We start from the raw sequence: 15,139 nt of genomic DNA on the forward strand, positions 1-15,139 counted from the left end.
CCGTTTAGTTTCAAATGGCTTTTTGAAGTTTGCGTTTCTCCTCTTGGATTCACTTATAACGTAACTTTGGTTCCTATGAACTTAAAAATTGTTATTCTGATTTGTTACCGGATGGAGTCCTGAAAAAACCATTGAACATCCCCAACAAGTCCTAGCCGTCTAATTAAAAAAAAAAAAAATTACGGGGCCTTTCAACATCATCTTATACACCTCGTTGATTCACTTTTATTTTATATAACTTTCCTATCTATCTAAAATATGTATTGTATATTCCACCGTAACAGCTATGACACCGGAATATGTCTCTGACAACTCTAAAATTTAGTTTAGCCAATTACAGACCTTCGATAGAAACAGGCTCGTCTGCTCAGCTTTCAATTGTAGGATCCCCGTTTTAGTTGTCAGAGATTATTCTTGGCCTCTTCCCCGGACCATTCGTCCGCTGGCTGCTGATTTTCCTCGAAAAAACCCTCCTCACGTCGCCACGTCATGACGTCATGACGTCGGGGTCACCATTTTGTTGGAGCAGAACCTCTGCTCCGCGCGTTCCTTTATGAATGGGTCAAATTAACAGAGGAAGAATTCAAAGCAACCAGGGTAAGGTTATAACAAATATGCTGTTTTAATGGTAAGATATACAATACAACAGTACAACATCAATCACCAAGCACTCTGCAACAGCAGCTTTAAAATGCAGAGTACTCCGGGCTCAGGTTCCTCCAGCTGGAAAGAGTTACCATCTTGGGAGCCGGAGGAAGAGAGAGCCTGGGCCGAAGAAAACACAGGCTTACATACAAAAACAGACAGGAGGAATTGTGTGGAAGCCCCTCCCTATAGGTCATCTCATTGGGAGATGCAAACACGATGGCCTGTCGTACCCAATCAGCGCGAGCCAGCCAGGAGACCCGGAAAACAAAAAGTCTCTTCAGTTTGATGAAAAACAGAGACCTTCGGTGTTCGGCACGGACCGACTCCAAATAACAAGTTTGTTTATCTTATGTCACATCTTGCAGCCAGCACACACACATTCCCCTATATGGTTCTCTGTCTGTGGCCACCTTCCCCCCTCAGGTTACCACACACAAGTTGGATTATACAAATATCACATGTGAGTTACCTCAATATCAAATAATAACGAGGAAAACATTACTTTTGCTCTCAAGCAGTCCTACTAGTGCTTCACAAATAGTAAAACTTTACACAGGCCCATTATAGAGAACAGACACTCATTTTGTCCTTCCGCATTCCAGAGATTTAGGCTGTGTTCAAGAATATTCCCTCGCTCACATCTTTACTTGAAATAAAAGGTTTCACTTTGCATATTTCCAGCTTCTTTTTACACAGACTGCTTATTATTGATACAAAGTAATTAAACACAAACATATATTTTAAGATATGTAGATTTCCCTGATATTTGACATGCTGTATCTAAGGGAGAATGTCTCCTGTCATCCACCACTGCTCCTTTTTCATACAGAGTAATAAAACATGTTTAAGCTAATTTCTCCACAATGTTGTAGCAATTCAGTACCCAGAACATGAATATATAAGGTGACATTAAAATGAATATATCACAACACACACACACACACACACACACACACACACGCACACGCACACAAATACCCAAATCACTGACAAATATGAATATACTGTATTCAACTTCATTAAAATGTTATTAACGTGCCTAAACTCAGTAATTCACTACAAATATTTATATTTTAATGGAGCCTCGTCGGCAGATCAGGATCCCAACGCGTGGCGGAGGGATCTTGATCTGCATGAAAGGTGTTATTTTCCCAATAAGGAACAAGTCGCTGCAAATTATCACGCTTATTACATGGCCACATTCTCAACAAAGTAACGACATGACTCCCAATATTAATGGAAATGCTTTTATGGATTTTGATTTTTTTTTTATTGATTTAAAAAATAGTTGTATGTATTGATCTAAATTGACATGCATCCGCTAAGAAAAATAGTCCGTTGTTACCGTTTTTTAAGCAGTCTGAATGAAACGGCAGCTCTCAGCCTAGTATTTACACAACTAATGGCCCATCAACCACAGCTCTCTCTCCCCCTTCCCCCCTGATATTTTTTCTACAGCAGCTAAATTAACGGTAGGTTACTCTGAGTGACAAGCTTACAGTTAGACACAACACTGTCATTGCAAGTGACCCTCAGTTCGTTGACTTTTATGTTCAACTGCTAAATTGGTTACTGATAAAAAAGGGCTTATACTGTACCTAATTAACTTAACACTAGAACCGCCAGAGGTTTTTGTATAGGCCTACCAAAAACTGTCAAATCCCGCTATTAGAATGCAATTTTTAACAACATAGGGTGTTACATAACACACTTTCAGGAAAAGTCACGGACTGGGAGACTTTAATATTTTTATTGAAAAAAAGTTACATTGCACACACACAACACACATCACACAAATTGACCCGATTGGCGGTTCAAAACCAGTTCAATATGCATTCTTATTATTCTTATCATTGTTTATGGGCGCAGGAAATCGTCTTAAAATCAGATCTGTTTTTTAAATTAAATCTGACGGCAGGCAGTTAGCTCTGATCACCTATGATAAATGTGCTACACCTAATCGCTGGCCATTCAGCCACAGAGCTCCCTCTATACAAATCAAACTGTAGACGGTGTGAAAGCACCTATTGTTTTAAATAATGGTCGGAATGTGACCTGTGAGCCTTCTGAATTACCGTGGGACAGCACATTCTAAACTAAAATGTTCAATCAATAAAGTAACATCTTATCTTATCTTAATAATATCTTCATATTAATAATAAATCATACAGTATGTGTCCAAAAGGGAGCAGGAGGAAGCAAACACAAAAATATACAACAAATATACTGCATATTAAAGCAAACGATTGTAAAGGTAAAAGTATGAGCATAACAAATAAAGAAGTGTAATGTAAACATTTACATTATTATTATACTTATTTAAGACTATATTTTATTGAATTACAAGATTAGATATACTTCAGTTGATCTAAAATATTGATGTGTTCAAATGCTCTTCAAAACACAACTGCAAGTCCATGAAACTTGTCTTTCTGTATTTGTGAATAAAGCACCATCTCCTGGTTAAAACCTGAAATTGAAAATCTGGCAACGCCCTCTTGGAAAATAGTGGGAGGGCTTAACATTCCTCGATACTGGTCTTAGGCAGGTCGTAGGCAGGAAGCTGTAAGCTGGAGTCTGAAATGAGGTGCTACATCTGTATAGTGATAATTCAAAGTAATAAAATGATTTTGACAGTGAAAAAGGTCAAATGGAACTGATGGTTCCCAAATTACCCAGAAGTGATTCCGCCTGGACTTTATTTTTCTAAACCTCTCTAAAAAGGTCAAATTTCACTTGTTTTGCATCATTCTTGATACAGGGTACTTATTATATGTTATAGTTTGGATTCCTAAAGCTTTTAGTCTTCTAACCCATCATTCAAGGGTGGTTTTCACTATAAGTAATGGTTTTCTTTTAGGCGGACATTAGAATTTACATGTTTTTAATATGTTCCATCTGAATTTACTTTAAAAATAAAAACATCTATATTGATTCTGACAGTTCTAAATCCAACTCACAGATGTATCCTTGCTTTGAGAGAAAATATTATTAATTGACCCCTTTTAGAAGTGAAGATAAAGTCTTTGCTGTGTTAGTGGCATTTTCGAGCCTGAAAAACAGGCTCAGGGCTTAAGAGGTTATTGTTTTAAGGAGGTGACGCTCAGCCAATCAAAAAAGAGAAAGGTAGCAAAAACAGAGCATTTTATGACATTTTCTCTTACTGGACCTCTTTGAAATGCAATTGAATACCCCTGCATTATAGCAACAACAACACTAATAATAATAATAATGACAATAATAATTGGGAGGGGGGGCGCGGCTGTGATTATGTTCTCTGAGGGGAGGCTCACCTTCCCACATTTTGGGAACCCCTGCTGATAAGCCATTAAGATATGAAACAGTTTTCTCCTGTCTGTATAGGATTGACCCATATTTTGGTGAGGTTATCTCCATGAGTCAATAATGTCCAACTGCTCACTGGTTTCCTTCACAAGAACTAACTTTACTAACTGTGAAATTATGGGTAGGGAGGCGTGTGATACAGTGGGCTAGTGCGTTGGTGTTCGGATCAGGGGAGCACAGGTTCAAACCCCACTGCAGTCAGCATGTCGTTGTGTCCCTGGGCAAGACACTTCCCCCCAAACTGCTCCTGTGGTGATTGCCCACAGTATTGAGTATGTAAATTGCTTTGGATAAAAGCTTCTAAAAAGTAAAATGTTATGTAATTATGTCTAGTCCTTTCATTAGCCCCTCCAGGATAGAAATTATTTCAGATAGCTCGAGTAAAAAAAAAATTTCATACTTAAAAGTCTGATGATTGTGGCTGATTTGGTGGTTGTTGCTTCTGACCATTTATGTTTTTCAACGGTCTCGATGTGATGTATGATGGTGTTGCATTCCCAGATCTCCTCAACAGCTTTGGTGAGTTAGGAATAGTTAACACATTTGTCTGTCGATAAAAAAACATAATTTTGTACACAAAGCATTCTTATCCAAAACCACTTCTACAAGGAATTACTCGAGAGCGCAACAGTCTGAGACATGCGGCCTGGGGGTTACAATGGATCCTTACGGCCCCTACACACGGCGGCTTGCGTTGCCGCTTCAACGCTTCTGCCCATTCACTTTGAATGGGGTGACGTCACGATTCACCGAACTGCATTGTGGGAGCAAAGCGTAGCTTCTCTCGCGGTGCTCGCTGCAAAAGTAGAGAAATGTTCTACTTTTGCCGCCTTGATGGAAGCGTCAGCCAATTAAATCCTGTTTATGCAAATCTGACAGTAGAAGCGCTAGCCAATCGAACTGCGTGTATGCTGGGAGAGTAATTTCCTCATATGCCAAAAAATAGAGGAGAAAATAATCATAGCGGTAGGGAATCACCCGGTGCTTTTTATGATCAGTCCCTGTTCACCTACCGGGATACAAACGGGAGGTGGCAGAGACAGTGGGTGAAACTGGTAGGTTTTCGCCTGTTTGGGGAGTTTATATAGTGTACTTCATTTGAATTGACAGCTAGCAGACAGAGACAGTATTTAGCCAGCATGGAATGTTGTGTAAAACAGCACCATAGACATTAATGTCATAAATGTTCATCATATGTGTGAAATGTAAAACCTTTTATGCAATTGACAGGAGAGATTCATGTGATTGGTTGTTGGTCGCGTTGCTCGCATAAACTCCCCAAGCTCAAGACACGCCCACCGCAAAGCGGCAACGCACGCCGCCGTGTGTAGGGGCCGTAAGTGCTGCAGTTTGAGTAAGTGTGAGAGTGAGCTGACACTCTAACTATCCAGGCGTTGACCTAAAGTTTCAGCAGCAGCTTCTGCCATCTGTCCTTAAAATGTAACAGCAATCATCCCATAAGTGTGGACATGTGCTGCAGGTTGTATGTCCTACATGCTATTTTCTCTCACACTACTAATGCATCTCTCTCACAAGTGGGATTCAAAGTGGAAAAACAGGTCATGTGACTCCGGGTAAATTACCAAAAGGTCACAAATAGTGAATAATACAGAAAATTACTCTTCATGTTGTCTTTGCTGAGAAAAGGAACACCAGAGTCAGTTTGGCCTTGTTGACCGGACTCAGTTTTCTCGGCCATGTTGGTTCCCATAGTGACCAGTGCTGCTGCAGTGGTTATGGCCAGTGGCACTTCCTGCTGGTATCCTGAACACACTTCTTGCCCTCTCTCTCTGTCTGTCTGCCTTTCTCTTCATCGCTTTTCTTTCAGTTGTTCTCCTCCTCTCCTCCGTCGTTCTTCAAAATGTCGAGCCTGTCTCTAATCTCCCCCCTCTGTCTGAGTTTGTCTTTATCTCGACAGCCCCACTTCCTCTCTGCAGTACTTATCGCAGCATCTCCCTCTCTGATTCAGCCTTCCCCCGCTACTTTCTCTGCCTCCATGCTTCCTCCTCATTCTGCTCTCTTCCTGTCTCTAAGCCTCTAGCCCTTATCTCTCCCTTATCCCTTCCCCTCCTCTGCTCTCTGGGTTTCAAACTCTTCCTCCTCTTGTGTTCTACTTCAATGTATTTCACAATAATGTCAAACTGTATTCAGAGAGAAATATTGCAAGACTTTTCTCCCTCCTTTTTCCAGCATTATTTCAAACCACAAGCTCGGGCCATTTTCTTTCATTTTGCTATTAGAGTATCTCTAAATAACAGCACTTGAGGCACATAAGCAGGCTAGGCTGCAATTTTCCTAATATGCATTTGGTGGGCTGAATAAAAGGCACTTAGATGGAAGACACGCATTCAACTGGTCCACACACCAAAAAACTCAAACTTTGTTTCCAGTGAGTGATCGTGCAGTCTTTTGTGCTCCCCCATTGATGACAGAGATGCAGAGATGCAGCTCTGATAATCCAATATTCTGTGATTACAGTGGATTTGGTAGCGGTATAACTCAATTGGAACATGACTGATAGTTGAAAGGCGACATTTATGCTCATTACAGCAGTAAGCACATGCTCTACGAAATGATATTTTCCCTGTGTGACTTGTTATCCTGATCAAAGTAGAGCTAGCAAACAGCAGTAAGCATGATCATATTTTGAGACTTTCTTATTGGTATAGATACAAATATTTTGTATCTTTAACGCAGTCTCAAGAGGAACGCCTTAAGTGGACTATTTCCCCCTACTGAGATAATGTTACTGTTTTTCATTATGCTAATCTAAAACCGCCATTGGCGGAAAATCTAGATAGGTCAATATTTCGAGTCCTCATAAAACAAGCTAATCTTCAGGGTGATTTTGTTACGGTTTGGGAAAGGTAGGACCCAAAAGCAGATTACAAAAAAAAAAGCTAAGGTCAACAAACAAAAGCAAGCTTTATTTCAAAGCCGATCAGCAAAATAGCATGGCATGGATAGCACAGAGGTAACACGAGGAAAATACAATACCCAAAACACGGTCGTGACCAACATGGAGGGAGACAGGAAAAAACAAACAATGAACCAACACCAAACACAGGAAGAGACAAGACTAAATACAGGGAGGGGTAATCACGAGACGAGAAACAACCGGGCAGGGAAGAAGAAACACAAGGGCAACAGGTGAACACAATCAGACAATTAGACACACCAGGGAAACTGACAGGGAGTAAAACACAGGGAGAAGGACCAGACAAGAAACAAGGAGGAAAAGCATGACAGGGAGAACAGAACAGCAAAATAACCTCACAACTAGAAACAACAAAACTCAAACCCTGACATAACCCCCCCTCCTCATGGGACGGATTCCAGACGTCCCTACACAAAGTCAAACATTTCCAACTGGGTGGGTGGAGAGGGTCCGGAGGACGGGTCTGGATCGACAGCCGAGGAAAGGCATAGTTCAATTAGGGGTTCTCGGGCGGACGGCCGGGGGCAAGGCAGAGTTTGAAGAGGAGGTCTCAGGCGGACGGCCCGGGGCAAGGCAGAGTTTGAGGAGGAGGTCTCAGGCGGACGGCCCGAGGGCAAGGCAGAGTTCATAAAGGGGCGAAGGCCACAGCGGGCGAACTCAGGGGGCGAAGGCAGCGGCTGGAAGAGTCAGGGGGCCGCTGCCCATGGGCGAAGGCCGCGGCTGGGGAACTCAGGGGGCCGGCACAAGGACGGGCAGGAGCTGGTGGAACCCCTGGTGGGTCAGGCGTAGACGGGACCCTGGACGGAACATGGCCCGGCGTCAGTGGGACCCCTGAGGGAGCAAGGGCTGGTGTCGGCAGGACCCTCGGCGTAGCACGTGTCGGCGGGATCCCCAACATGACAGGATCTGGTGTTGGCAGGAAATCCGGTGGAGCAGGTGTCGGCGGAAACCCCAACAGGACAGGATCAGGTGTTGGCAGGAAATCCAGTGGAACCCCCAACAAAACAGGACATGGAGTTGGCAGGACCCTCAGCGGAACCCCCAACGACACTGGACGTAGAGTTGGAAGGACCCTCGACGAAACAGGTGTCGGCTGGACCCCCAACGGCACAGGAAATTGGGTTGGCAGGACCCCCGGCGAGACAGTAGTCGGCGGGGCCTCCAACGGCACAGAACATAGGGCTGGCAGGACCCCCGATAGAAGAGTAGTCGGCGGGATCTCCAACGGCACAGGACATAGGGTTGGCAGGACCCCCGGCAGAAGAGTAGTCGGCGGGGCCTCCAACGTGACAGGGCATAGGGTTGGCAGGACCCCCGGCAGAAGAGTATTCGGCGGGACCCCCAACGGAACAGGACATAGGGTTGGCAGGACCCCCGGCAGAACAGTAGTCGGCGGGACCCCCAACAGGACAGGACATGGAGTTGGCAGGACCCCCAGCGGAACCTCCAACGGACCAGGACATTGGGTAGGGACTCGAGAGGAGACTCGAGAGGGAACTCGAGAGGAGACATGAGAGGTGACTTGAGAGGGGACTCGAGAGATGACTTGAAAGGGGACTCGAGAGGGAACTTGAGAGGTGACTTGAGAAGAAACTCGAGAGGGGAACTGAGAAGGAACTTGAGAGGGGACTCGAGAAGAGACTCGAGAGGGGACACGAGAAGAGACTCGAGAGGGGACCTGAGAAGGAACTTGAGAGGGGACTCGAGAGGAGACTCGAGAGGAGACTTGAGAGGAGACTTGAGACACTGTACACTGACAGAACACAGGGAGCTGGCGTCGGCCGGGGAGCCAGTAATGGAGCCAGAAACATGGCTGCTGGGGCCGGAACCATGGCTACTGGGACCAGGACTAAGGCTGGAACCATGGCTGCTGGGGCCAGAACTGGGGCCGGAAACCATGGCTGCTGGGGCCAGAACCATGGCTGCAGGGGCACGGGCTAGAATCCTGGCCCTGCGTCTCCTAGAGGCCCTTTGGAGACCCGTGGACCTCTACCAGGATAGTAGTCGGATACCAGGAAAGGGTTCGAGGCTTGAGAAAAGTTTCCAGGACTACTGGTAAAAAGTTGTAGCCACTCAGGCAACAAACTCCTGAGCAAGGGCTTGCAAGCAACCTCCTGGCGTGCCTCCTTCAAAGCAGCCACTCTACCCCGTATAGATGAGGCGTCATACCACGTATAAAAAATGTACTCCAGAGAGTATCCAAGACGTTCCGCCTTTAGCATCAAAAAAGCTGAATCTGCTGAGTCCAAAGCTGGTCGGTTCATTCTGTTACGGTTTGGGAAAGGTAGGACCCAAAAGCAGATTACAAAAAAAAAAGGCTAAGGTCTACAAACAAAAGCAAGCTTTATTTCAAAGCCGATCAGCAAAATAGCATGGCATGGATAGCACAGAGGTAACACGAGGAAAATACAATACCAAAAACACGGTCGTGACCAACATGGAGGGAGACAGGAAAAAACAAACAATGAACCGACACCGAACACAGGAAGAGACAAGACTAAATACAGGGAGGGGTAATCACGAGACGAGAAACCGCCGGGCAGGGAAGGAGAAACACAAGGGCAACAGGTGAATACAATCTGATAATTAGACACACCAGGGAAACTAACAACAGGGAGGAAAACACAGGGAGAAGGACCAGACAAGAAACAATGAGGAAAACATGACAGGACGAACAGAACAGCAAAATAACCCCACAACTAGACACAACAACCTCAAACCCTGACAGATTTATGGCAAAAAAGACAGATTACAATATGTCAATGTCCCAAATTAATTAGTGACCTTGTAGTTTTGAAAAAAGTCGTTGTTTTAAGTAGATTAATCAATAAGTCAATCAAGTGGAAATTAATCAACAATCATTTGGATAATTTCCTTTATTGAAAAATGGGTTCATAGTCTAAAGATTGGTCCTTACATGTTCTATTGATATACAGTACCTCCATGGCCTACACATCAACAATTACAGATTTCTCCTGGGAGGGCTAAAATCCTGAATGGGTGGGCATGTCCCCCAGGGCGTGGATAAAGTCACGCTGCATATCAGCAGGAAGCCTGGTTCAAATGTTGTCCTGCGCTCCGTGTTAGCACCCCACATTCAGGTGGCTCCATTCAAAAGAATAAGGGGGTTTATTTTCACAAGCACGGCTTACGTTGGTCTCAACCAGGCCTGCTCACAATGACACTACAAATATGTCTGTGTTCACCAGGTATAATCTTTACCATGTTTACAAACTAAGCTTACAGCGTTAGCTTGCTAACCTTTGCTAATAAGCATTAAAACAAAGTACAGCTGAGTAATTTCTCATAAAACCACAGCAATAGATTGGGTACTAAAGATAATTTATCACAAACGATACTAAACAATACTAAAGTAGTGAACTGCTGCTAAAATGGCTAAAAACTAAAAGCTAGCTTGAATGTGAGAATTTGCTGTTTTGTTCATATTGGAATCAGTCAATCAAATATCTTTGCTCTTGGAATGTTTGTCAGACAGAACAAGTCATTTGAAAATAATGTCTTTGGGCCAAAGAAATCCTAAAAATAAATTAAAATTATAATACATAATCCAGTCCCTAATATATAAATCAGTGTTTATCAATGTTTATTTATATACAGGGGTGCACATGGTAACTGGTACGCAGGTAGGCATGCGCTGCAACAATCTGAAATGCGTACTGTCACTTGTGTCACGAAGCGCATTTGCGTACCGACGCACTTGCGAAGCTTTTCCAGAATGCACAACAGAGTCGGTCTCCGTGTACACAGACGGGGCTGCTGTTAACGTCGGTCTGTACAACGGAATTGTGCCAAAACTATGCCAACCGGCTGCGGAGGGAGACTCCCCGACTTCACTGGAGAACTGCGCTAAAACAGCTGATCACAACGTTCACGCTCTGTGGTCACAAAGTACTCCACTAGCAAGATCCAGGGCTCGCGATCCAGGACACAGCAACAGGATCTTCCATGACTCCGGATCCCGGTGTATATAGACACCAAAAAGAAAGAAATTTGGGGAAGCTGGGTTATTCGGAACATGAGAATAGACAGAGAGAAGGAAGAAGTAAGATGTCCCCCGACAAACCAAGCATATCAGCAAAACTAGGAGCTGAATCTAATCAGCCCTAACTATAATCTTTATCAAAAAGGAAGGTCTTAAGTGCACTCTTAAAAATGGATAGGGTGTCTGCTGCCCGAACACAAACTGGAAGCTGATTCCACAAATGTAGAGTTTGATAAGAAAAGGCTCTGGCTCCCATTGTACTTTTAGAGACTCTAGGAACAACCAACAACCCTGCATTCTTGGAACGCAATGCCCTATGTTTATATTTGTTTATTAAGGATCCCCATTAGCTTTTGCTCTTGACAAAAGCTACTCTTCCTGGGGTCCGACACCTAAAACAATACAACAATAATACAGCAACATTTAGGACATAAGTCCTGACATCATTAACAACATTAAAAACATCACCATATCATCAACAACATGCGATCAAATTAAATTAGGGTTCACAGCTCACAAGGGTCGTTGGTAGGGTGGCCATTTCCATAACACCAAAAAGGAGGACACTTTGGGATTATCTTTTAGTTTTTATCCTGGCTTCACTGAATCCTTCACACTCAAAACACAATAAGACTCTAGTGTACTAACCACAAGTTGAATGTCTATTTACGATACTTTTGCCCTTTCCTGGCTGCTTCCAAGAGTTTTTTGTTTGTAAGGAGTCTCTGGTACATGTCTGTGCACTCAAATGTGAAGTTGACACAAATTTGCAGCTCTGCCTTGACACTGTCCACATCCAGACGATTTCTCTCATTTCTCCATGCTGAGGTCATCATTGAGAACACACGTTCTGTATGTGCATTGCTACATGGGATGGAGAAGATGTAGGCGCTGATCTTCCTCAGATTCACAAGTGAGACTTCTGCTTTGGAAAACAGTTTCAGATACCGCTCCTCACTGTGGCATCCTTCTATTTCTGAAGAGCTGAGAATAGCTTACACCATGCCATATTCCTCATAGAGTCCATCCATGTCAATGTCTTTCAGGCTGCAGGCTTGGACTGCATCACTGTATTCTCCATAGGACACAGCAGTTGTGAGGCCAAGCTTTGACACTTTACTATGAAAGCTGTTCTCAGAGAAGTCATACCTTTCACTCACGTATTTCTTGGCTCTTTCATAGAAAACAAGAAAATCAGCCTCACATTTCTTAGCCAGATCAGGGGTTAGCTGCTTGAGTTTGTTGTTCACAGCAAAGCCAAAAAATGTGTCCTTTAACCTTCTCTCAAGTTTCCCTTTCAGTTCAGTCATTACTTGGGATGTAACGATATACCGAATATCGCGGTATCGCGGTAAATAAATTTCCTAATACCGTCGTGAGACTGACAAAATCTACCGCGATTTAAAAAAAAAAATAATTTTTAAAAAAAATTTTTTTTTTTTTAAAACACTTTTTTTTTTTTAAACCTTTATTCAACCAGGTGGTCCCATTGAGATCCTCGATCTCTTTTTCAAGAGAGACCTGTCCAACATGGCAGCAAGTAGGTTACAACATGAAAATAAAACAACAGATAACACAAAAGGACATCGTATTTACAGGGCTACATTTACACACCTAGAGACATTGACAAGTACCAACCATATAGTTATATCTCGCCATGTCAATAAGCCTGGCGTTAGACTTTTTCGCTGTCCGTCATTTTGACAGACAGGATCGTAAAATATCCGTCATAATCCCTTATTACCCGTCGGGTATGAACAGTTGAACTGTCAACGGGGGGGAGGGGGGGGGGCGGTGTTATGCCGTGTGTGCATGCACCTCGCGGGACGCGCACAGCGTGAAGCAAAACCTCCCAGACATGTATTGATCTGTACGGCAAAGTACGGTTTGGGAACTATATCATTTCCTTTTGGAGGGCATGCATAACACGGCATAACACCAGAGCCTCGCTGCGGGGAAACGTTGGCGCTGTTCCGAATTTGTTCTAATCTGTCAAAATGACAGACTGCTTTCAGATTTTTCCGTCATTAAAATATTCGGTTAACGCGACCACTGGTGTCCCAGCAACATCAGCACCAAGCGAGAGAGTTGTTTCCAGAGCAGGGGATATTGTAAATGCCCAAACACCCCAGCTTATAAATACCTGGAAATGTGGACATTCTCATATTCCTAAAAACCTGTCTGATGATGCTGAGTGAGTGACTAGTGAGTTTGAGTTGAGTTACTTGAAAAACTAAAGTGAAACTTGATTTATTTTATTGCAGGGTCTGATTATTAAATGTCCTTGTTTATTTGTGAGATGCAGTGGCATAAAGAAAATGCTTACTTTGTTTGGTAGTACCAGTAGGTACAAAAACACTGGTTTTCTTGTTCCAGTCTGTTACTGTCACTTTGTTTTTGACACTTTAAAATACTGCTATCCTACAAAAAGGCTGTAAAAATCAGATTTATTATGTAATAAAGAAACATTTTCCGAATAAAAAAATGTGTTATTGAAAAAAAAAAAATTATGATTTTTTTTTTCCCTTTATTATTCAATATCGCGATAAATACCGTACCGTGGACTTGTTATCGCGATATTATCGTACCGTGAGTTTTTGGTATCGTTACATCCGTGCATTGAAGCACTTGAGGCCAAATCATTCAGCATAACCTCTGTGTTTAAGGTAATGACTCATTACCTTAAACACAGAGGTTATGCTGAATGATTTGGCCTCAAGTGCTTCAATGCAGTCTGAAAACACTTTCAGAATGTGACTGAGGAAGAGAAAATACATCTCAGATACTTCGTTGCCATCCTCTCCAAAGCATTTCCACAAAATCTTGGAGCATTCCTCCTCACCTAGACTCTGAAAGTAGCTGGTCAGGGGTCTCCAACACTTCAGGATTCTGTCAATAGATGGCAGCAGAGACAACCATCGCGTGACAACGTGCCGCAGCAGATTGCATTCCTCAACTTCCACAAACTCGCAGAATTCCTTCAACTGCGCCGTTCTGCTAGCTGAGATGCTAAAATGGCTATACACCTTAAGCACAACATTTTCAATGTCAATATCCAAGTTGCTTGCTGCATATCTTGTTGCATTGTGCAGAATATGGGCTAAACAGTTTGCAGCGAGCACGTCTTTTTGAGCCTGTTTCAGTTTCTGATAAACACTGTTGTGTTTTCCATAGTTAACGCTGGCGTTGTCTGCTGCATATGCTGACATTTTTTTCACATCTAGTCCAGACATCTCCAGTTTAGATAGCAGCTGATTTGTTATAGCTTCCGACTTTTCGTTGCTATCACTGTAAAAATCCAACAGTGCATGTTGCACGCCCTCCTCAAAGTGAAAATATCTCAGTACAATGGGGAAACACTTGATCGTACCTTTGTTTGATGCATCACTTGCCACTGAATAATGCAGTTCATTTTCTTTTATGTAATCCACATGCGTCTGGACAGAGTAGGGTGCTAGGATATTTTCGCACAAAGCTTTGGCTTTTGTTTTTCCACAGGTCATCCCTTTTGCTATTGATGAGTCGTTGTAGATTGTGCGATCAACTTTTATTCCACAGTCTACACTCCTGTATGACTGGTGATGCTTGACGGCATGATAAACTTTACAAAGTTCTGCTGCGGAGATTTTGTCATCTTGAGGCGATGAAGCTTCACGGAAAAACGATAAAAGTGAAGAGGCACCTGCGCTTTGATCGTTGCTTTTGTGCTTATCTGTGTTAGCATGTCTGTCGACAGCACCTTTTCCTTTGCTACTTACCTCCACATTGCAACGACACAACGTGCAAAAAGCATGGAAGTCGTCCTTTCGGCTTTTTGTGAGGAATCCATGCTCTTTCGACCATTCAGGATTAAATGAAGTCTTTCGTTTCGGCATTTCTGCGGTTTAACCTACCGCTAACTAGGCGGAGTTGGCTCATGAGCTAGTCTGCTAGCGCTAACGTCACTCTGTGCCACAGTGCCATGCCGTGAACGTGACGTCAAGAAGCACATGGCTAATTGTTTACGTTTATTAACCAATGAAATACAAGATATTTATTTGACATCACATTCAGCCAATCATTTAGGGATATATACTTACACATAACTTATTTTTTGTATTTCTTTGTATAATTGTCTATTTTTTTTTTATACCCTAAAAGTATAAAATGGGGATCACCTCAAAAGGAGGACAAATGAGCGTCCGGCTCAAGGCTGCGCCGGCAGA

The sequence above is a fragment of the Notothenia rossii genome (genome assembly GCF_949606895.1).
Source record: "Notothenia rossii genome assembly, chromosome: 7".
Classification (NCBI taxonomy): domain Eukaryota; kingdom Metazoa; phylum Chordata; class Actinopteri; order Perciformes; family Nototheniidae; genus Notothenia; species Notothenia rossii.